Source organism: Jaculus jaculus, chromosome X (genome assembly GCF_020740685.1).
Source record: "Jaculus jaculus isolate mJacJac1 chromosome X, mJacJac1.mat.Y.cur, whole genome shotgun sequence".
Classification (NCBI taxonomy): Eukaryota; Metazoa; Chordata; class Mammalia; order Rodentia; family Dipodidae; genus Jaculus; species Jaculus jaculus.
In genome coordinates, this window is record NC_059125.1 from 147,434,196 (window position 1) to 147,446,789 (window position 12,594).

Here is a 12,594-nt window from a genome sequence, read left to right on the forward strand (position 1 = left end):
TGTGTGCAACAAAAAGAAATATGCTTTCAAAATGTAAAAGCAAATAAGTATGGGGACGCTATCATGGTCAGCATGAGCTGCAGGGAGTTACAATGATGGGGTTAATTTCCATTTAAAAATAATTAACTGCATCTAGATTGATTCTTCTGTATTTTCTCCTTACACAACATTACTGTGTCTCGTTCTAATTATTCAATGCTAAGTTCATACTTCTGAAGCAGGAGACTGGAGTCGGAGGAAATGGTGTTTGATTTGTTGCCATGGAAACATCTCGTTGTAGATGGACTCTAATCCCATGGCAACTCTCTCTCTCTTAAGAACCATTTTTTCTGACATAATAAAAATCTGATCAAGGTCAGATTTAATAACCATCTCAATTGCCTGAGTCTCCTATATTTGGTGTCAGAGTCGTTTTTGACAAACCGAAGCTTTAAAGAACTTTTGCTTGCTTTCCCTGTAAAATTATTGTTTATGCCTTGAAACACATAAACCTGGCCCTGTATCATATTAATTTACAGCCATACCTTTTGTTATTGCATAATTTTTGCATTAAAAGAAAGTTACTTCTAATTGTTTGCACTGCGTTGGCAGATGTTAACATTTTGTCGTGCATTGTTCCCACTAATACATACATTAGGCTATCAATAAAGCTTATCGTTTGCCAACAAATGGTGTTTACAGTATTAATAAATGCCACAACCATTTATCTTTCAGTTTGCTCTGTAATAATTTTCGGAACTGATTATCATGCAAGCATACTGTTCAGTGAGACAGTAGCTGTGCAATGTGGCAATGAAATGAAATGTTTCATGTGAGAGAAAGGTAAGTGAGCCATCAGCTAGTCTGCAAGCTTAAGCAAGGATTGTGCTCTGGGTCCTAGTGGCCTCGTCTGTACAATGAGGGCTGAGACCACGTTGTCCCTAAGGGACCTTGTTACATCTTGTGGCCTCTGATCTGCATCATCCCTGCTCTTGAGCTCTTGGGCTCCTGCCTGGGCTCTCCTCCTGAGGATTTCATGGAGTCCTGGGTCTGTAACAACTTGCCATGCATAGCATACTAACCCATCCTAAAAGCTTTTAATTTGCTTAACTGTAGCCTTACAGTTAATCTCATGTAGGAGCAGGGCAAGGATTTTGAAAATTCTGGTTAGTATGTAAAGATCCTGAGTTGCAGAGAGGTTAAACCACATGGTCAACATCATACAGCTTTTCTTTATTTGGGTTTTGGTTTTGTTTATTTCGAGGTAGGGTCTCACTCTAGCTCAGGCTGTCCTGGAATTGACTATGTAGTCTCACAGTGGCCTGGAACTCACAGTGATCCTCCTACATCTGCCTCCTGAGTGTTGGGATTAAAGACTTGCACCACCACACCCAGCACACAGCTTCTCTTTAGTAGAGCTGAGTCCCATACTTATACCTCTGTACATGGTAAAGGAAATTCTATTACATTGCCCACATATACAGATGTATTCCACTCCTTCCAAGCTAAGAACGTCAAACCCAAGCTTCACTTCTTATCACTTAGCTGTCTGAGAGAATACTATTTCAACAGTCACCACCAGGGTTCCCTTATCTGTAAGAAGAAGAAGAAGCTGAAAATGTTATTGCAATGAGCCATCAATGGAATTAAAGGAAATTCAGTATGTCAAAGGCTCACTGCGAAGCCTGATACACAGTAAGTGCTCATAATGTCATATCATCATCTCCATTGGCAACTCCAGGTGAAGCCTGGTGCAGTGTCAGGGAGAGAGCTCCTGCAGGATACATAGTCTCTGAAGCTTTTTTTTTTTTTTTTTTTTTTTTTTTGGTTTTTTGAAGTAGGATCTCACTGTGGTCCAGGCTGACCTGAAATTCACTATGGAGTCTCAGGATGGCCTCGAACGCACAGCCTCACGGTGATCCTCCTACCTCTGCCTACAGAGTACTAGGATTAAAGTCATGCACCACCACACCCGGCTCTCTGAAGCTTCTTTTTTCAGGTAATGGTGATTATGGGGTGACTCAAAATCTTGTCAAATTGCTGCAAATAAGTGACTGTTCAGTGATCAGTGCTAAGTAAGACATTTATATAAGTCTGCTCAAGGCTCAAGGAACATTTTGGAAGAGAGAACAGAAAGTAAGTAAGGGCCAAAGGATGGGGATGAGTGTCGTGGAATGCTGTCATCTAGACATGACATGACCATTGCATTCATGACCACAGAAAGACTGTCATTTCCTGTGAAAGTTTGGTGTCATCATGTATGATGCAGAAAGGCAACAAAAGGACATCGATGTGGCAGGACTACTTGGAAAGAGATTCAGTGGAAAGGGATGATGGGACAGGAGGGAAAAGAGAAGGTACAGAGAAAGGGTTAGGATCAAAATACATCATGTACATGTATGAAAGTTGTCAATAAAAGGATTTTTTAAAGATACATACCCTTTGCTAGTCACCTTTACCTTATCCTGGAAATTCAATGACTTTCTCTTCCTTTCCCATGCTCTGGTGCACGCATCACTTCTGCTAAGTACAAATTGTGCAGAAAACACCCAACATAAAATAAATTGGATGCCTTCATGCTTATATCATCTCAGTCATTCCTTGACAGTCATTCTGCAAACATAGTCCTGATCTCATTTTAGGCATAAAGGCTGGGTGATTTGTGAGACAAATATATCAGATGCAAATACTTTTCTTGTCCACTGTTCTGCTTTCCTATCACCAGTCATGAAAGCTTGTTCTGCAGAAACCTGTGGATATGACCTCTTCTATGGTCAGAGTCCTCATGGGACCAGGCCATACTTACTTTGGAATTTTACCTGGTACAAGGTTTAGAGTTGAGCAGAGTTAAGAGAAGTATTTTTGAGAGCAAAGGAGGAGTTTATTTATTTTATTTTTTAAAGAAGAGGTTTTTTATTACTTATGTATATAGTGTGTATACAGCCATGATTCATTGCTATGGGACATGGATTCAATTCCCTGCTTCCAAATACCAAGGCACACAGGATAAGAAGATTTGCCTATGAAGCTCCCATCAATTATGCATGCAGCTCTTCTCTGGATTCCCATCCGACCCCACCCCAACACACACACACACACACACACACACACACACAGAGAGAGAGAGAGAGAGAGAGAGAGAGAGAGATTTCCATTCTCATACCATCGTACTCACCTTAAAATGAACATATTAGATTGCAGGGCTCCCAGTGATCCACCCAGTGCACCAGCATGGAAGTCGATCATCTGTACCAGCTCCCCTGCTTGCTGCAAATCTGGTGAGACTATGGCTCATTGTTGTCATGGCAAACATTTTATCACTCTTGGTTAATGTTCTTGTGAAACTAACTTTTTCCCCAGGCCCAGAAAACCAAATGTCACATGTTCTCTCTCATATGTTGATCTTAGCTACAAATAACTGGACTTCTGTGTGAGTAGGAAGAAAACTCAGCAGCATAGGCCAGTAAGCTAGATGGAGATATAAAGGGCATATAAAGGGAGGGAGGGAGGACCTAATAGGATGGCATTGTATATATGTAAGTAGAAGAACAGATGAATGGGGTGAAAAGACCTAAGTGAGGTCAGAGAAAGAGATTGAGTAAGGAAAGGTGGAAAGAGGGCTAATCAAAACATTACAGGCCATTGCAAAGGCCCTTGGTTTCCCACCAGGAATAGATGGTAAGACCCTATTGCTGATGACTCAACATACTTGGGTTGTAAGGTAACTGAGAAACCCTGCTGGAGCCTAGCTGAAAACCTCCTCTGTGTAGACCAGCTGACAGAAAGCTGGAAAAAGCCATTATGCATGCAGTTCAGTGGGAGAGAGAGAAATCACCAGTGATGATACCCAACAGTGGACACTGCAAGCCTAATATTTGGCCAGCCAGGCCAAATGAGCCAATGGGTACAATAGTGGTATGTCTGTTATGGGGGAAGCCAACAGCCCTCTAATTTGACTGGAGGCCTGCTCCATAGGTGGGAATAGATTGCTGATACTGAAAACCGACAACAGGGGTAGTCATGAGCCCTAGGAGTGCAATGTCTGCTGCTGTCTGGCTGAAAGTATATACTATGCTCATCAAACTGCCTAGTAAGCAATTCTCTTAATGTTCATACCCATATATTAATGTTATTCTCACTTTTGGCTAGAGAAGCTTCTCTTTTCAAATGGCAGTGACCTTGAAATGACTCAGAAGGCATCACGGATCTGAGAAGTGACAGAGGAGTGCTCAGCACTGAAATATATCACACCTTCCATGACTCTGGGTCCATTGCAGAAAAGGTGGCAGAAAGAATGTAAGAGCCAAAGAAAGGGTAGGACTCCTTACAACATGATCCTCCAGACACAAAATGGCCTGGATATCCATGACCTCACAGTTCCTGATACTATGTACACAAGACCGTCATGATAGGAAGAAAAGATCATGACATCAAAAGAAAAGAGAGACTGATTGAGAGGGGGAGGGGGCATGATGGAGAATGGAGTTTGAAAGGGGAAAGTGGGGAAGGGAGGGAATTACCATGGGATATTGTTTAAAATTATGGAGGTTGTCAATTAAAAAAAGAAAGAAATGAGGCAATGAATAAATACATGAAATAAGCAAAACACTGTGTAGAATTGTGGCTGGTTTTGTCTGAATATAAGCCTAAAGAATTAACTGAGTGCAGGCAAGGTGGCCGGTGGATCATGCTCTTTTAAATGGTTATAACAATGCCATCATCACTGGTGACAATGTACATGATTGACTGAATTGTGTGACATAAGGCTCAGGTAATAACTGAATGAAACAGGAATCAAGTGAAGAGACCAGATTTCTATTTGTTTACAGACTCCTGGTCCATCCTTAATTGTGGATATGTAGGGTCTCATTTGTGGCTGTGAGTCTTGTTTTATGACAAATATAAGTTGACAAAACCTGTTTAAAGTAGCACTACTTCCCTAGTATCCTACAAGTTAATGATCTCTCCATTTCCTGCTCATGAGACCAGCCTCCTAGATAGTCTCCCTGATTTCTGCCAGTCTTCTTCCAGTCTATCAGCATGCAGATGTTGCTAAAACAGAAGTCTATGTCTGAAAAATAATATGAACTCATCATTTACTCCTTGAAATTTGCTATCAACTTACTACTGGCTTCAGGATAAGGACAAGACTGTGACACAGGGACTCTTCTGACTCTTCTCTTATGTCAGGTGCAAATCATACCTCTCTGACATCAATTCATTTATGATTTTTCTTCTTCTGCAGCTTCCCTGTCATGATTGGCAGAAAGGACCACTGCCATGAATTCAACACCTTCTCTTATAGATTGTCTGCAAAGTGCTTGCTAACAATCTTTCCCCTTCCTGGGCACAATGATACTTCTTCCATTGATTCAAATCCATTTTCTCTCTAATTGACTCTGGGATAAATAATTCTGTGTCTTTTTTGGCCAGTAGAATGTGACTGAGGGTTCGTTGTATGACTTCTAGGCTTAGGTCTTCAGAACCCTTTAATTTTCTATTTTCTATTTTAAACACTTCCACCATTTGATAAGGAGTCCTGGTCTAAACTGTAGGATAATAAGAGAACAGGTGTAGAGAGAGGCCTTGAGACACATAGAGGCAGTCACTCCAGCATCCTAGCTTATCCTAGGTTCACAAAGATCTACCATTTAAATGTAGCCACATGAAGAAAGTCAAAGAAAGACTACAAAAAGAATCATCTAGCCAACACACTGATTTGTGAGAAAGAAGAGAACATTGTTGTATTAAAGCAAGTTGTGAGGTGCCTTACTACCTACCAACACACACGGTAATACCATCTATATGCTTGGCAGTTTTACAGTTGAAAATCACAATGTTTTGTTAAAATTATATTTTATACACATATGTGCACGTGCACATGTGTGTATGAGCACACCAGAGAAACTTTCCACTGCTGATGAACACCATATGCTTGTATTCCTGTTTGCATCTGGCTTTACCTGTAGGCTAGGGAATTGAACCTGGGCCAGTGGGCTTTACAAGCTAACACCTTTAACCACTGAGCCATCTTTCTAGCCCTGGTAATCACAATGTCGATCTTGCTTTTTTAAAAGTCTAGTTTTCTCTACTTCTCCCACAAACATACATCAATGAGTGAGGAAAGAGAGGCAACATCTTATTAGCACTGTGGTATTATGGGAAAGTGCCAGAAACAGGGCAATCAGACTGTGTGATCCTTGAGAGTTCACCTTTCCACTCTGGTTTTAAGTTTCCCTCTGGGCTTATGAAGGCATTGTCCTCATGCCTACTCCACATATAAAAGAACCTGATGAACCAACTGATTATCATAAGAGTATGATATGGGAGGAGCTCTTGAAAAGGAGTCTGAAAATGCTCAAATTGACAAAATACTTGATAAGGCTATACTTCAGTGCCAGGCACTGAGCTAGGGGTCTGTATCAGGGATTCAGCAATGAATATTCATACTCACAGGCTCTGTTAAATGCAGCGCAACATGGGCTGTGATCAAAGCAGAAAACAAGAGATCATGTGAGCTCTGTCACTGACACTGCCTGTGTGACTGTTAACACAGTATGGACCCTCCCTGGACTTCAACTCCTTGACTTTCCTGTAAACTGGAAAGGCATACTTATTTCAGAGAGCTGTGGGGAAACTCAAGGAGTAGAGGCGCCATCCTTCACAACATACTTTACTTGTGTAAGCTGGTGCCCTATTGGCTCAATCAAGCACTGAGTAATCGGATAAGGTCTCCCAGAGAGTGGGGAATCTTACTGGTAAGTTGGACAGCAGCGCAGAAAGTAGGCAGGGTAATTAGGGAACTTCCCCTTGTCATGAGGTCCAACCATAACAGAGAGGGACAGCCTCTTCCCTTGATTTCCAATCTAGTTGCAGCTCTCTCTATGACCAAGATAATGCTGACACTGTTCTTTATTTACTCTGGATATCTTTGCAGAGCCAAGAGCGTATCGGCAGACACCCAGTGCTGAAAAGAAAGTGAACAATCAAATAGGGCTATCAGACTCCAAATTTCCATTAATGGTCTTGTGACCAAAGCAATTGTTTTTCTCTCTGTGCTCATTTTCTCAAAATAACAGTATTACTATTTTAGAAGAAAACTTGTCCAATAATTTATGGCAGAAGCCAGGAACTGAAAGGAAATTAACCACAGGAAAATTAGAACCACTGCTGTCAAAAAAAAAAAAAAAAAAAAAAAAAACCATAGAGGCTGGTTTTAGAAAATATTGGAGGATGTTTTACAAGGTTCCAGTGAGCACTGAGAAATGTTCCAAAGAGACTCTGCTGACAGCAGATGGAAAGAAAGAATACAGGCAAGGAGCTCATTCCCATTTCACACAGTCTCCAAATTAAAGTTACCATCACCTTGAATGGTCAGCATTGCACTTTCCCTTCTAACTTGTTAGCAGCCTTGTCCTCTTTGAGGAAAACCCGTAGGACCAAGGATCATGACACCGCAGTGGCATGCCTGGTTTACCTCCTACAATCTGAGTGACCTTAGGCAGGACCCTTGACCACTCTATTCTGTTTCCACATCTGTGACCTGGGGGTGATCTCCACCTACCCCACATGTTTCTACAAGAGAATGTTAGGCCATGCAATCTGAATGCTGCAAAGTGCTACACAAATGGAAGTGATTTTTATTATTAAATCAAGCCCTGGAATTTACACTTTCACTGCCTGCTCTCAAGGTTGAAAATAGAGCTCAAAGGTCAAGTGCAATTCATTAAAACCTAATTAGAAGACAAATTGTCTTTCATTTGAACATGTGATACAGAATCCAGCAGCTTAAGGAATGAGGATGGTTTACTCTAAATTCTTTGAATTCAAAGCTTCCTGGCTTTGTCAAGTAGCTGCTCTGCACAGGCTTTCTGAGAAGGACACGAAGAAGCATTGTGCAGGGTTCTCACCTTCCTGGAGCTTAAGACGAGGCCACACTGAGCAAGACACAGAGCATGCTTGTGGGCTGACATAGTACGGGCCTAGCACTCCAGGTTGGTGTTCCCTTGTGCACAGCAGTCTTATCTAATTGAGAAGAAGTCAATTCTACAAAAAGGGCTTGAAGGAGCAAAAGGAGGCCATGTGGTCTGGCTGAGATAGACAGCAGAAAGAAACCAAGTCGCAGAGGTGGAAGAAAGTGGGCCTTGTCCAGAAATCCCTGGAGTCTGACCTGATTATGACAGATGTTCCCTCACAGACAAGCTGATGAAATGGAGTATGACCCAGAAGCCAGCAAAATTAGATTAAGACTTTGGCCTTGTTGGTTCTCAGCACAGAGCTGTAGAGAGCGTGGGATTTGTGAGAAATGACTTCCACATATTGTGGTTTTCTTCTGCTGCATTTTCACTGTCCTGCCCAAAATCCAAACTACATATGTTCACTATAGCCTCAGTCTACAATAACCCAGACTTTTTACATGATTATCCACATTGTATTTCCTTTCATAACCATTTATTGAGCACCTTGATGGCTTTTTGATATACCAGATATGTTAAACACAGCTACACTCCCTATTTACTCAACCAAACACTAAAGTAGGTGCCACAATGAAAGGCAATTTTAGGTGTGATTAAACTCCCTAGCCATTTAAATTAATTCCGGATACATTAACTTCAGTGGGAATTACCTAATAAAGTTAACCCTCTCAAAGATAGCATGGGCAGAAACCTCACACATAGCTCATGTCAGAAAGTTCTGGCTACCTGTGATCTGTGATCTTTTCTCTTGACCATTGCCAGTTTCAGCCAGTGGTTGCAGTTTCAGGCTGTTTGTGGTTGTGATCTTTCCTTTCTGACTGCTTTCTCTAAAGATTTTGGACTTGTTTATCCAACCTTGATAGTAACATATGCCAAAATTGCACATAGAAACAGAAATGACTAATATAGATAGATGATAGAGAGACAGACTACCTGACTGATAGGTAGGTAGATAGATGATAGATAATGGATTGGGAGAAATGGCTCCTCTCACATTTCCCCTAATCCCAACTGCAGCAACACCGTCACTCTCAGAATTCCCAGAAGGAAACGATTAACACCTGGACAAAGGTTAAGTGAACAAGTAGTCAAGGTTCAATTTAGTGAGAACAAAAGAGTTGTATCAGGTGAGAAAGCAAAAGTGGAAAGTCAGGACACCCTTCAATGTGGAGGGCAGACAAGGACAAGGGGAAACAGCAAAGGTCTGACTCTGGCATCTGGATTTATTCATCTTAGTTTACCATTTCGCCTCCCCTTGCCTACCTCTGGGGCTGTCCGGAGTGGCCTCTGCCCTGGAATAGGTGGAAGGTTTCTTACAAGCCACTTTTCTTATAGAATTCAATGCATTAGATGTGGGATAAGTATAAAAGTGTTACAACCCATAAAGCTGTGAAGTTTACTAGTTTAAAGAGCATTGGGGACTTGCAGGTGCTGCCTAGGAAGCAGCTTGGTAGGAGCTGGCTGGAATCTGTCAAGACTGGCTTGGCTGTTTTTCCAAGAGCCCTGTCCTTCATCTAGTCAATTTGGCTATCTCATCCTCACTTACAAGCCTTATCTTCCTTAATTCCCAACTAACAATTTTAACCCTAGCATTCATTATATAGATATTTTTTTCAGTATATAAATGCCTATATATACATACCTGTATCTATACCCACATATCTTACTGTAACTATAGCTTCTTCAGTGAAATCTTGACTGATACAAGGAACTACCCTATAACAAGCTGTATGAAGGATACTGAGGCACAGAAATGTGTGAAAGATACTAATGGTACAGAAGTAAATGCAACACAACCTTTTAATCCAGAGTTCCTTATTGTGGTAGTTTGAATCACATGTCCTCCCCACAAACTTGTGTGATTTGAAATGCTTGGTCCAGGGCGGGACAGATGGCTTAGTGGTTAAGTGCTTACCTGTGAAGCCTAAGGACCCCAGTTCAGGGCTCGATTCCCCAGGACCCATGTAAGCCAGAAGCACAAGGTGGTGCATGCATCTGGAGTTCATTTGCAGTGGCTGGAGGCCCTGGCGTGCCCATTCTGTCCCCCTCTCTCACTCGTTCTCTCTCTGTCTGTCTTTCTGTTGCTCTCAAATAAATAAATAAATAAAAATAAAACCAAAAAAATTAAAGAGAACTGAAATGCTTGGTCCCCAGCTGGTGGCAATTTGAGAAGTGATATCTTGCTAGAGGAGATGTGTTTCTCTGAGTAGGCTTAGGGGTATCATAGCAAGCACCCACTTGTTAGTACTCAGCACACTCTTGCTGCTGTTTGTAATCTGCTGTGGCAAGAAGTGGTGATCAGCCTGTGCTTCTATCAAGCGTTCCTCTGCCATCAAGAAGCTTCCCCTCAAGACTGTACACCACAAACCCTTTCCTCCCATCAGTGGCTTTGGGTTAGGAAGTTTGTTATAGCAATGCAAAGAAAACTGCAGAATTTATCTATTAGAGAAAACACAGATCTACATTAAATTTTGACCATATGTAGCCCACATTACCTTCCCTTGCCTCCCTCAGTCTCAATATACTCCTTCCCATTTGTTACTTATGGCTATGCCTCAGGAGAGAATCACCCACTCTATGACTACCTTTAGCCATTAACTCATTATGGAGGGCAATGGACTTAGCTATAACATATTGTTGACTGACTCCAACATGATCAGGTTTTGTGAAGGACACCACACCTGGTGTGAGTTCATAAGTGATATGTCATTTTCATGTGAAGAAGACAAAGTTCCTTGCTGCTCCTTCTTCATCTTCCAGCTCATGTTAAGAAACAAGCAAATAAAAACAGAAAAAGAAAACTCAGATAAGTCAACTTGTATTTCCAGACAGCACAGCAATATTAGGAAAGAGTGACATGTGAACCTATAGGAGATGAGGGCTGCAGCAGGGAAAACATGAGAGCATAATAGTAACCTAAAAGATAAGGAATTTGACAAGTGAGTGAGGGTATGGAAGAGGAGGATAGGCCTGCATACGAAGCATCCCAAAAGTCAATAAGATCTTACCACTTGTTCTAGAAACTTCTGAATTTTAATAATCTTAGTTCAAAACCCATATCCTAGCAGAGAGCTTGGTATATACTATGTGTTCAATAAATGTTGATGGAATTAGTACTATAAAGAGAAAAGAAGGCACTGCCCTGGAAAGACGTAAAAGTCAGTTCCAAGCAGTGCTTATTGAAGTAAGAAGAGGATGAGAAGCCAGGTGGTCTTCAGAGGTCCTTTGAATGAAGACTTCTCTTGAACCACACTTTAGGGGTGGACTACTGGCCCTCCTCCTCTCCACAGAATTGTTTCTTTGGTACTACAGTTCAATTTAAGAGCTCTGTCTAGTTCTTTCTAGTCGAGTCCTACACAGAGGTGTTGGTATAGCTATGAGATGAAAGAAGCTTCAGGAACAGAAAGAGTGTCACTGAGTAATGGCCAAAGGAAGGTCAAGGTCAAATGGTAGAAAAGAAGATCATGTCTGATAAAGGAGACAATGCTTCTCAGATGAAAAGACCTTGGGTACATTTTGTGGATATAGTCTTTCAAAAAGTGTTCTTACTAAAAGTTTTACTATCATTGACTTGCATTAATACAGGAAGGAAAGAAAACAAATACAAAGGGAGAAAGACATCACTGTCTTAAGTTTAAGAGGAGGAATACATATATATATATGTATGTATCTCCTGATACATAGGTGTGATAACAATGGTGTTTTACTGGGTTTTCTTTAAAAGTACCTGATATTGTGGGCACAACAAATTGGTATGTTATTGATCCCTTGAGAAAATTACCAAGTCTACCAAGAGCAATCCCCAGGAGGGTTCTCTGAAAATGAGGGAAACCAACTAGTCTTTTTCCAGGCAGATCAATCCTGCTGATTCAAGTGACATTTAGCAGTGAACTTTTTAGAGACTGAAACCACACTCAACAAAAGAAAATTACACTGACAAAAAATAAATAAAAAAAAATAACTACTGGCATCATCGTGGCAGTACGCCATATGATGACTCTTGTTTCCGTGCAGCATTTCCAAGGCTAAGCATATTATACCCTACTTGATGAGGCCTCATGCTAGGTCCTAGGACTCTAGGGAGGAATCAGTTATGATGTCTCTGCTCAACAAACAGTCCCATGAGAGACCTCAAATTCCCAAAGTGGAAACACCAAAACAATAAAATTGTGAAAGAGACTGCAAGATCATTTCTATAGAAAAGAAGATAATTTACAGTTGGGGGAGTTATTTAACTGAAGAGGTCAAGTTGTTCCGTGAAGAACAAGTTGTGGGAGGCAAGGTCCAGACTATTGCCATGTCCTAAACTAGGGCTGTCCCCTAGTGGGTGGACTTGATAGGGGTAAAAATGAGTACTAATAGAAAGAAAAAAAATGACAGTCAGACCATGAAGGACTGTGTTTAGCAAAGTGATTGAAGTTGAGCCTGCAACCAGAAGTTCTCACCTCTGCACAAAAGAGTCACTTGGAAACTTGTCAAAAATAAATGACACATGAGATTCATTGGAGACCCCAGAGTCAACATCTGTGACCTTTGATATAGACCTACAGTAGCATAACAGGGCTGGAGACAGTGAAGAACTTGCTAGTTGATACCAGGTATGTCAGACAATGATATTAATGGTCTTCAGAGTCTTTAA